At 30.9% G+C, this 12,861-nt stretch overlaps 1 long non-coding RNA gene across 3 annotated transcripts; it reads left to right on the forward strand.

The window, feature by feature from the left end:
- Window positions 1–5,373: 5,373 nt before the first annotated feature.
- Window positions 5,374–8,976, forward strand: LOC121223404 (uncharacterized). Of its 3 annotated transcripts, none has more exons than XR_005920739.1 (4): window positions 5,374–7,242; window positions 7,444–7,525; window positions 7,837–7,953; window positions 8,474–8,976. It is a non-coding gene; the product is annotated as an uncharacterized lncRNA (long non-coding RNA). The 3 variants fall into 3 exon arrangements; XR_005920740.1 differs by having other exon boundaries at window positions 7,064–7,242; window positions 7,834–7,953; XR_005920741.1 differs by lacking the exon at window positions 7,837–7,953 and having other exon boundaries at window positions 7,065–7,242.
- Window positions 8,977–12,861: the final 3,885 nt, after the last annotated feature.

Genomic DNA, 12,861 nt, shown 5'->3' on the forward strand with positions numbered 1-12,861 from the left:
TATTCACTCAACATAGCAATGAAATCAACGAATTAGTGTCAAATCGATTCGTTACCTTATTTTTGAAAACACGAGAAATTTTTTTGAAGACACGAGAATTTTGAAACCCGAGGATTTTTTTTGAAAATACGAATTTTTTGAATATTTTTTATTTTTTTAAAAGGGCGTATCGAGTTTAACACAAACCGGTGATATTCACCCAACATAGCGATGAAAGCAATGATTTTATGATAAATCGATCCGTTGCCTTATTTATTAAAAGTATTTAAAATAGAATTAAAATTAAAATTGAATTAAATTAAATTAAAAATATAAATGCCAAAATATAAAAATGCATAAAATACTAATAATATTAAAACGAAAAAATACAAGCATTAAATTAAAATAAAAAACGAAATTACCGAAAAAATCTCGAAACACGAACTTCGCCGAACGGGTAACACAAATTAGAGTCTTTTTTTGTCTTTTTCTCTTTTTTTTCTTTTTTTCTCTTTTTTTTTTCTTTTTCCTTCTTTTTCTTTTTTCTTTTTTGCTTTCTTTCTCTTTTTCTTTCTTTCTTTTTTTTTCTTTTTGGCCTGTTGGGCCGGCCTGCTAGGCCTCCTGCACACCTGCTGCTGTTGGGCTGCCTGGGCACTGGGCCTGGCTGATGGGCTGGTGCGTTGGGCTTTGGGCTGCTTCTTTTCCCTCTTTTTTTTGCTGTTTATTTTTTTTTGCTTTGTTTGCTTTTTTTGAGTTGCTTTGGGCTTGACTATTGGGCTTGCTGGGTCGGGTTGGGTCACCGGATCGGGTCGGGTCAGACCCGGGTCGGGTCGGTTTGACCCGACTGTTAAATTTTTTTTCTTTTTTTTCTTTTTCCTTTCCCTCTTCTTTCTTCTTCTCTCTTTCTTTCTTCTTCTTCTTCTATCTTCTTCTTCAAAACCGAGCCACCACACCGTCGCTTCTTTCACGCCGCCGTTCGAGCTGCCACCGTCGACTCCACCGGACCTTTCTCTTTCCTTTCCTTTCTCTCCCCTTTTTTCTTATTTTGGAAGCTTTTTTCTCTTTGAAATTTTTTTTTGAGACTCGTGGGTGGGGTCCCCGATTTTAGGGGTAAAACACCCCTTTTATAGATGATTTTTTCTTCTTTTTGCAGGGAGCAGGTGGCTAGGGGAGAGGGAGGCCATGCCTTAGGCCGGTGGCTGGAAATCACGGGGGTAGGTGTGCAAGTTGCTGCCAGAAGGACTAAATTGCAACTGCAGTAAAACTTTTGGGGCCAAAATGAATTTTGAGAAAATTTAGGGGTCAAAATGTAATTTCAAAAAGTTAGTGGGTCAAAATGTAATTTCAAAAAGTTTAGGGGTCAAAATGTATTTTTTGAATTTTTATTTTTTGAAATTTTTTTTGAATTTTTTTTAAATATATATATAAACACGACAAAACCCGGACAAAATTTAGTGCTTACAACACTTATATAGCTTTATTTTGAATTGATCTTTGTTTTTCATAATAGATTAAAATACATGTTCACTATGTACTTAGAAATTATATTAAGGCTCTATATAGGGGTTGTTCCTATTTTGATTACCTCAAATTTGCTTTTATTAAGTTGGCCACCCAAAAAAGAAATTGATCAAATTGGTCACTTCATCATTAAAGGATAATAGAACTCATGAAAATCCTGCAGATATGATGACTGAGTCACTTCCTATAACCAAGTTTGAGCACTGCTTAGACTTGGTTGGTGTTCATTATTGAAGTTAAACCCTTAAGGGTTTTATGAAAGAGGTGGAGAACTTGTTCGCTGAGAGTTCGCGATGAAGAACTTGTTCATTAAGAATTCGTGTCAAGGTGGAGATTGTTAGAATTAAGTGACCCGGATCCTTATTTAAATAAAATACAGTGGTAAAATAAAAGTAAAATCCCTACAGAATTATACTTATTTTATTTTATTTTTAGAATAAGGTTTTCCAAACCTTATTAAACTCCATCTATTTGATATTGATTAGAATAAGGTGTTTCAATCTTACTACACTCCTATTAGAATATGGTTTTACAAGCCTATAAATAGACATAGTCTATTCTTGTAATTATTCGAATTCGACATAGTGGATTTTCTTCTCCTCTGCCCGTGGTTTTTTCCCGAAAGGGTTTTTACGTAAAATCTATGTGTTATTTATTTTTATTTCTCTTTTTTTTTCTTTGTGATATATTATTATCGACATTCTATTTTTACAGTTCCTATTTTGATTACCTGAAATTTGTTTTTGTTAAGTTGGTCACCCAAAAAAGAAATTGATCAAATTGGTCACTCCATCATTAAAGGAAAATAGAATTCTAACCACGCATTTCTATGTTAGTCACTCTAAGTTTAGGGTAAACTATTTGTTAGTCGCTTTAAATAGGAGTTTTTTCTATTTAGGTCGCTTTAAAACAATACGTGAAAATAATTTTCTATATTTTATATATATATATACATTTCCTATAATACATATATACGTTTTTTTAAAAAATTGTTATAAATATATACATTTATATATATATTTTAAACATTTTATAAATATGTGTGTTTGTATATATGTCTTGCAAAAATGTTTATTTTTATTAAAGCATTAAAATCACTTTATTTCTTAAATTTTTAAATATTTGGCATTCACGTTTTTCGAGAGAGATCGTATCCTAACTTACTAGGCTTCGATTCTGTTCGATGAATTTAGAGGGCCAAGTATTTATTTTACAATGAAATTGTACACATTTCAAATAAAAGCTTATTCTCAGGAATTCAAAAATGTCGGGTCCTAACTTACTGGTCACGACATTTTGCCATCTCGAAATAAGAATTTCTAAATAAATATATAAATGTAATATTTGGTATTTGGAATTTTGAGAAATTGTGCCCTAACTTACTCGGTATCGATTTACCTCATTTGACCTAAATAATCGAATATTATTTTTAAGTTTAAATGTATGAGTTTTAAAAATTAAAAAAGACAAGCTTAATTTTGAAGATTAAAAATGTTCGCCCTAACTTACTGGGTGTGACATTTTATTTCTTTGAAATTAGAATGTCTTATTTTTAAAATTCATTCAAGGTAAAAAGTTTTCTTTTAAAATCTTTTTCAAATTTTTCGACACCAAGACATTAAACAATCAATTTGGTACCGATTTTGGGTGTTACGAGGGTGCCAACCCTTCCTCGTCCGTAACTGACTCCCGAACTTGTTTTCTCAAATTTCGTAGACCAAAATCGTTTTTAAGGTGAGCCGATCACACCTCAATCAAGGGTCGGTGGCGACTCCAATTTTTTTTTAAAAAAAGTCGATAACTTATTTTTGTTTTCAAAAAATGGTTTCGACAGCTTGACGACTCCACTGGAGACCGAACCCAGAATCTCTGGGGGTTTCTTCCATGTATAAATTGGAATGGAATTAAATTTTTTTAAAAAAATTGAAGGCCAATTTCAGAAAATAAAAGGATTATTCAAAAAAGATGTTGAGAAAATGGAGAGGTAATGTTTCCCACGACATATGATGAAAAAGGCAAGAAATGAATGTAATGTTTTAATGATTTTTCTTCTGAGAAGAAGCATCTTCATAGAAGGGTAAAGTTTTTCTTTTTGAACGACTAAATTGATGATTTAGTACATTTATTATCTATGCTTTGAACTTTGTCAATTTAGTCCGTAAATCTATCTTTACTAATTGTTTACCAAAAATTTCCAATTATATATATATTATAAAATAATGAAAAGAAAGAACAAATTTATGAAAAAATATCAATATAAAAAGATAATACACTAGAAAGATAAAAAAAATATCAATACAAAGAGATAGTACACTTGAAAGATAAATGAGAGATTTTTTTTATTTTATTCCTTCTGAGTATCTTTACAAGCCTTGTACATGCCTCTATTTATAAACCTTTTAATATAATACGACCCTTAAGTTATAAAGAATAGACAGAGGTTTAATTATAATATAAAATCTTTATAATTCCATTGTGGGTTACAACTTTGAAAGTTATGGACATCCATAATAAAGTAATATTTATAACATTCCCCTTAGATGTCCATTAACAATGAATGATTATACCTCGTTAAAACCTTACTAGGGAAAACCCTATAGAAAAAAATCCCAGTGAAGAAAAAATAGTACACTTTAACAAACCTACCTCATTAAAAACCTTGCGTGTAAAATCCAATGGGATAAAACCTCGTCAAGGAAAAAAAAACAATGCTTATTATACTACCCCTTATTTGAACATCATTTTATAACTCAATATTGAGACGTTCAATATTATTTATCAATAGTAAATCATAACCATATACAACAAATTCTGTTGATGCGTATTAATATAGCAATAAATTCAATTGCATTCCCATGCATTAGATGTCGCCAACAATTTTGTAAAGCATGATGTATTGTATTATTCACTATTACCAAAAAAAATGAGTGTATTGGATACATAAAGAAATGGTATTTCAGGACCATCATTTTATAATATAATTGTATGACCATTTGTACTCCTTTTCAATATCTCCAATCTACATGAAAAAAATGATCTTGATTAATTTTAATTATATAAACACTATTTGGATACTTAAATTCTTTGTAATGTTATTATGTGATCATTTGTCCTTATTGAACGCTCGACCTTCGGATTGAGGCAAAATTTTATTTTTAGATATACTTTAATTATAAAGTTTATCTACCGAATAATTATTGCTCTTGGAAATTTTTCAGGAACTCCAATAGTATTTGATATAATAATATCAACAACAATAATAACCTATATATATATATAAATATATTAATTAATAAAAACACGTGAATAAGCTCATATTCTCATTTAATGATTTTTTGATGAAACTTGAGTTTTATACTTTCTGCATTCTTTAGGGATTTTTATTTTTATAATATTACTAAATAATTTATATCAGTTGAATACAAATTCACTAGACGTAAATAAATAAATTTATCTAGTACCAAACTATTGCATCCACCACAAATTATTTTCATAGTCAAAACAAAGTGTCTTGTGAAAGTTTGTATTACAAGTCATATATATATGTATATATTATGACTTGCATTTTTCACTATTATACTAACATGTACTCCACTTGACTTTACACCATCCTGTGTTTGGACTTCAGGCCCGAGAAACATTTCGTAAGTTATAAGGAAGTGTCTATTTATTTTGATGAGTTGTATGCTTTCAAATATATTTTCATTCAAGATTCTCACTTTCCATAATATTAAAGTATTCTATGTATATTGTCATTGTTGAACATAATTTCTTTTTGTTAGATCAATCATCTTCGATTGTGACAGAACTTATTGAAATATCTTATTATATTCATAAATCCAGGTACTTGAACCTTCTATGAGGTTTTATCAAGGGTTTGTTTGGTTGGGTGTAATGGCTAATCCATTACACCCCGAATCGGTGGCCCCACTGAATACAGCGTTTGGTTCGCTGTATTGCCGTAATACAGGCTTATTACGTTGCGGACGGATTCGGCATTTTCTCTGCTTCAGCGCCGATTTCTAATCCCTTCCAAAAACAAAGATTAGCTATTACGTCTCTGTTTTGATTTTCTTTTTCAATTTTTGCCCTCAGCTTCATCTTCTGCTTTTGTAACTTTCTTTCCAACCATCTCTACGTTTCCCTTTTTTTCCATTGATTGCAGAGGAGACCTAGATATTTAAGGTAATTTTTATTTTTTCCTCATTCTCCTTATTGCGTTCTTCATCTTCTTCTCCTTCTTCATCCAGGTAACTTTCCTCCTTCTACTTCTTCCGTTCTTCATCTTTTATTTCCAATTTTCCTTTAGCTTTGTCCGTCGCATATCTTCTCTTCTCAAGGCTGCTGTTTTGTTTCGCTCAAATCTATGGCTACTTTCACCTCTTTCTCTCTTTTTCAGTACTCTTTTATCTGTTTATATTTTGTTAATGTTAAGGATAGAGTGATAAAGTATTGATTCTGGGTATTTGATTTGGACAGTAATTATGCAACGACTGGAAGGATTGTTGCAATTGTGAGAGCCTCACCACGACTCTCTTCTTCTCTCACCTCCATCAATTTTCTAACACCAAATCACTCACGCAGGTATTTTTCTTTTCTTTTTATTTGGTTGGGAAGTTATCTTATTTCGGCATTCAATTGATGAATCTTCTTTTTCCTTTTTCATGTCGGTTTCCTTTGTTGATAGATAGTTCGAAACCATCTGTTAATGCTAATTATGGTGTTGTTATCTAGAATTTATTAGAGAAATAAGAAAATTTAAGTGAAAGAAAAATTAAACATGGGGTGGTCAGTAATATTCCTTGTGTTTCGATATGTAAATAAGTTGAATCAAATTATTATGGCTTGATCACCAAGTTTGTAAATAAGCATGCAGGGATGGAAATGGCTCAACTCATATGTGGAGGTTGTCGAACATTTCTAATGTATACATGTGGAGCAGCAAGTATAAAAATGTTGCACCAGGTACAATTTAATGATTTTGTGCATGTGATATAAATTTGTGGTTGTAATGTTTGGAATTGCAGAAATGATTCTGTTAAAGAAGAATGGAAAATTATTTTTGTGCTTTTAAGAAAATATAATGCTTGTGGGTTGAAGATCTGTTTCTTCAATTTGTTTCTGTACTGTAAACGAGTTTAAGGAATCTTATTCATTTTTCTTTTCTAAAAAAGGGGGAATGCGATTCCATTTCCTGATTAGTGCTTCTTTGTGCTGTATTTGGTTTTTCAGCGTTACAATGTGTCGAGCATGAATGTCTTTTATTACCTTTATATTCTTTGTTTCTATTGTCATTGTCATCTTCGTTTGGTAGTCTTCTGAGCTACTTTAGTTCAAGATATCACTGGTGGATAATGGCTGTTCTAATCAAATTTGAGAGTGAGTACAAACCATATAGTATTTTCTGTTTTGTTTCTTCATTCATCTCATACCATTGGTTTTCCAGGTTGCCTTGCAATACGATTAATAGGTTACCTTATGTTTTGTCAGTTTTTTCTCTCTTTTTCACCTTCTGTTCTGGGGACATACCTCTCAAATTTTTCTTAGATTAATGATGATAAAATTTGCTATTGGTTTTCGCCAGGACATTGATTAGAGTCACGAATTGAATGCAGTAGCCGTTGTGGCTTGGTTAGAATTCCGACTCGGATTAGGCCATGGGAACTTGGCTTGCAATCACAACCTAGTGTAGGAAGAAGTAGAAAACAATCTTCATCCATTGCATGCACCGCAACTGCTTTGGTACGTTTTGTCGCCATAACTAATCGCTTACTTTTATTTTTACAGAAGAAATTGAGAATTGTTGCTCATCTTTTTGTCAATGTAAACGGTATTAAATCTTGATAGTAGATTTACTGAAACAAATCATTACATGCCTGCACGTATGTTATGGCTCTGTGTGTGCTTTGCGCGTGCTTATACTCGATTTTTCCTTTTTTCCAGCAGAATGCAACTTGCAGTGCATCAGGACAAACTCAAACTGTTACTCGTGAGGCACCAACTATCACCCAAGCTCCTGTTCATTGTAAGAACAAACACATACTCTCTTTCAGTAGTTTGTCAATATTCATTAGAAGGGAGCAGAAGTTTGGACTTAATTGCTTATTGTGCCTTGCAGTTGATATAACTTGTACATTTGTACATACTACCTAATAGAAAAATTTAGGAAAGTTCTAATCTGAAAAAACTCTTTTAGTGGTCATGGATTATAAAAAGTATGATTAATTTATAATTATTCTGTGTAATCTCTTGGTGTATATGTGTTAATTTAGGGGGGGTTGCTCTTTTTTTCATTCATTGCATTGTGATTAACTAATGTTCTCCGGGATCCAGCAGTCAGGTGTTGGCACCACTGATAGTGAAGTACATTCCAGACCCTGCCAAATTGACGGTTCCATGAATCAAAGCGCTGCCATTGTTCCACCACTGATGCATCAGAGGCCTTTGGAATCGGTTGGTCACTCGAGCTGTAGTTTTTTGAGTTTATATATATATATATATATTTGAGCCATCTGTTCTTCATTCACTGTGCCACCAGATTAGTTGATTTGCCTTATACATGGTTTCTCTGTTTTGCCACTTGTGTCATTTTCTTTATTGCTGTTCCAGCATACATACAGCCATTGGGTGAGGAGTAGTCTCACTATCTCTGTTTCTGGATGATTTTTTTTTCAAATGAAACCTATTAGAGAATATGTCTTTGAAAGGTAGGAGATAAAACATGTTGAAGCTTTTCCTTTTTCCTTTTTTTCCTGCTATGTCGTAAAAGGAATCTTCGACTTCGAGTCATTACTAGCAAACACAAAATGCATCAGTTGATATTTAATACCGATATCTTCATCATTTTAATATGCACCCATGCTAAATAATCACAAGTCTTGCTATCAGTCTAGAGAAGAATAAAGATACATCATATTTCTTCAAATATAGATGTTCGAATCTAAACCGACAGTTCTATTTTGGTTGGTATCAGGATGTGGGTTAGCCGAAAGGAGCAAGCAGAAGTCGTTTTTGGCATACAACATTCTCATGGCAAATGATTTCAGCACGCCAAGGACATCTTGCTAATGTAACACAGTGAAATTTGTCAAGGTGAAGGTACTTTAGCTCTGATCTTGCACTTGTTAATCCAAACATGCAAAGAAATCCAACTTGAAGTTGATTATCGCGACTCGATGAAACGGTGGGTCGGGGGATTAGGAAAACATGTACTTTCTATGTGAACTGTTTCCAGTAGTGCTGGGGTGATAAGTGAGTGAGGCAGGGATGATGATACCATTGATATGGCTAACTTCCCACGATGTAGTCTGTAAATTTCATGATTATATTGATACAAAAACTACATAATGATAAAGCCTACAGGTTTTATAATCTATTAGATTATGTTACATCCCAAAATAATTATATTTATTAATAACTTATATAAGAACAAAATGAAGGTTTGATTGACATAATAAAATTGAAGCTTCAAGTTAATGTTTTAGGTTGAAAATAATACATTTAATTTTAGATTGTCATTTGTATTATATTTCAATTGAATCGATATAAAATCACAACTAATAAATAAATTGGTTTTATATTTTTAATTTTCCACAATTTCTTTTGTAATTATAAGATTTGAACCTCTCAACACGATTTTATATTATGATTTGAGTAAATTCATATAAGAATATTAATTATTAAGAATTTATTAAATTATATATTTTAATTATAATATATTTAATAATAATTATGTTAATTTAAATTTTATAGTATCATATATTATGATTTGAGTAAATTCATATAAGAATACTGATTATTAAGAATTTTATTAAATTATATATTTTAATTATAATATATTTAATAATAATTATGTTTAAATATGATTAAATTATTTATTATTGATATTAATAATCTTATTAAAATTTAAATAACAATAACAATAATCATTTACCAAAACAAATTTATGCTAAGGGTATTCTAGTCATTTTAGTTTTTTCCATTATGCTATTACACCTCTATTCCATTCAACCAAACATAAGATTACTATTACGCCTCTATTCCATTACATTCAACCAAACAGTTGATTTGCTATTACACCTCTATTCCAATACACCTCTAATCCATTACACCTCTAATCCAATACACCTCTAATCCAATACAGCGAACCAAACGTGCCCCAAAAGTTATGTCTTTGGTCTCTTCATGAGCATGTGCCTTCTTTAACATGTGACCATATTTATTTCTTGTTCATTTCTTTGAGGAATTTTTCATTTCATGGAACCTACTAATTTGTTTTATACGTAACTTTTGTACTAAAAAACACTTATTTTTGTACTAGATTAAATTTGTTTCATACGTAACTTTAATAAAAAAAATTTAAATATTGCTTTTTAAAAAATTTAAAACAAAAAAGAAATTCAAAGTGTTAAACGTTTACAAAAAACATAAATACTTATTTGAAAAGTTTTTTTTTAAATCATAATAATAAAAAAAACATGGTTAAAAAAATATCAAAAGATTTTGAAAAATTTAAATGCTAATTTTTTTTAATGTATGTTTTAAATATTGTTTTATATTTAATTCAAATTAAGAATATTAAAAAAATTTAAAATAACTTATTAATATTTGTTTAAAATATAACACTCTTTTCAATTTTCTTGAATCAATTATTAAAAAATAGAATAATAAAAATAATATTAGGGGTTAGTATTTAGTACACTTGTATTTTTTTATTTTACAAGTAGCTTTGAAAAATTAACAAGTGTCTCTTTTCTTAAAATATTTTACTATAACCCTATAAGACAGTTGTCAAACCTTTTGATTATGCTTGTGGAGTCTAAAAACTCTATTGGTATTGTACCAAATAATTTCCCTAACATTGAATATGCTACTATAAATATATGAGAAATTATTTAGTACACTATCAGTGAAGTTTTTTTGAAAAAATAGATATTTTAAAAAATGAAAATACATGTTAATATTTTAAACTCTTATGAAATAGAAAAATATACTGCTAGTATTAATTTGGTTATTTTTATTTTGGTCATTCCAATTTTTTTTTTGTTAATTTGGTAACTCCGAAAAAGAAATTGATCAAATTGATTACAATTTACCGTTAAATGGTAGTGGAAAGATGATACATTTTCATGTATTGTTTTATAGTGACCAAAATAGGAACAACTCCTATTTAAAGTGACTAATAGGTAGTTTATCCTAAATTTAGATTAGCTAACATGGAAATGCACACATTCCATTATCATTTAATAGTAGAGTAATCAATTTGAACAATTTCTTTTTTGGGTGACCAACTTAACAAAATAAGTTTGGGGTAATCAAAGTTGGAACAACCCTTATTTAGAGTGATTAATGAGTAGTTTACCTTGATATGATATCACGGTATTGAAAAACAAAAATCAATTCAAAATAAAGTTATAAAATTGTCGGTGTGTGGGGGATGAAAATGAATTTATGATAAATTAATAAAGGCTTCATGATTTGTATCAATGTCACTTTGTTTAAGGTTCTATTCCCCCTAACCTATTTTATGGTGTGAAAAAGAGTTACTGACAAATGAACCTCAAGTATACAATAAAGCCCAATGATTGTCTATGTTTTGCACTGACAGAAACAATCCACTGAGCACTAAGCAGAGCATAGTAAGAATATCAATTTCTATAAAGAATTTCCATAATAATTTTTTATAAAACTATCTAAGAAAATAAAAAAGGTGGAAGAATAATAATGTAATACCCGATTTTGGCCCGGGTAAAAGGCCCAAATTACAAACGGGCCTATAAGGGCCCAAACCGAAATAAAACAAGAGGCCCAAAATTCGGTCGCCCAAAACAATTGCAGGAACCCTAGGGTTTCTAAGGATCAACAGTGCCGCAGCCAAGCTTGAATCTCCACGCCTTCACCTATAAGAAATAAACAGCAAAAATGGAAAGAGAATCAAAGATTCGCAAATCAAATAAAAAATAGATTTGTTTCTTCTTTATATTGTTTCATTCGGTTATAAAAAAGCCATGGATGTACTGTAAAAGGGATGAAAAAAGTACATAAGAAAAAGAGAGCAGCATTTCACACAAAAAAAGAACTGGAAATTAAATCGGAGAATCAATCAAAAACACAAAGGTTGATGTATATATATATATTTGTTTCTGTTATTTATTTTCTTTTATTTTTTACATACTGATAAAATAAAAGAAAAAGGTAGAGAAGTTTACCTTCGTGTGGGTTTGTCACGCCGTGAGACGATTGAGGGAGCCACCCCCGAGGATCGGTGGCCGAAAATCGAAAGGTTTCGAGATTTCCTCCCGTTTTCTGTTGTTTTTTTTGAAATTTCGAACCCAGATTTGGGTTTAGGGAAGTCATAAGGGCCGAAAAGGGGATTTTCTTTTTTTTTTCTGGCCACCACAGATGGCGGTGCCGGTGCCGAAGACCAGCGGCCGGCGCGGTGGTCGGTGATCAGCTGATGCCCGGACCTTGGTCGGACGAACAGGGGAAGGGGAGAGTTTTTTTGAGCGGTCTAAGGGTTTTTTTTAAGAAGTGAAAAAAATGATTTTTTTGAACTAAATTTGGCTTAAATAGCCTACTGAAAACGGCGTCGTTTAAGGCCTGAATCGACTCAAAATAGACCCGACCCGGCCTAGGATCCGTGTGTTTTTATGCAGAGGGGCGAATTGCGCTTTTAGCCCCTCCACCTTTTAATGTTTTTACAATTAAGTTTTTTTTAAATTTACCCTTCCAATTTATTTTCAATTTCAATTTGATCCTGATTGAACGACGCCGTTTAGAGGAAATGAGAGAATTTCCCTTCTGGTCCCTCTATGTAATTCGCGTGTTCAATTAAGTCCTTTGGGCTTTATTTATTTGCGGATTTACCCCAGATTTTTCATCTTCAGTTCAATTTAGTCTTTTTTTTTTATTTTTTTAAAATTAATTAATTTCAATAATGTAATTATTTATATATATGTAATTATTATTTTTATCTATATATATGTATATATTTATTTTTTTTATAAGTGTACATGTATATATATATGCTTGCTCCTTTCCCTTAGTACATTGGTTCAAATCTTGCTGGTAACAAATTTTTTTTTGAATCAATTAACTCTTTAATATTACATCAATAGCAACAAGTACAAAAAAGATTCAAAATTGTTACCAACAAGATTTGAACCAAGGTACTAAGGGAAAGGAGCAAGCATCTTAACCAACTAAGCTAAACTAATTAATTGACATATTATAAAAATATTGTTATTATCTTAATTATATTACTTACGTTCTAACGATTTATCGGACCTATTCCATACACGTGTCAAATTAGAAAAAATAATACAACAATTCTGTAAAAAAAATCGGTGTTTACTGCAAATA

This window comes from Gossypium hirsutum, chromosome D11 (genome assembly GCF_007990345.1).
Source record: "Gossypium hirsutum isolate 1008001.06 chromosome D11, Gossypium_hirsutum_v2.1, whole genome shotgun sequence".
In the NCBI taxonomy this organism is placed as follows: Eukaryota; Viridiplantae; Streptophyta; class Magnoliopsida; order Malvales; family Malvaceae; genus Gossypium; species Gossypium hirsutum.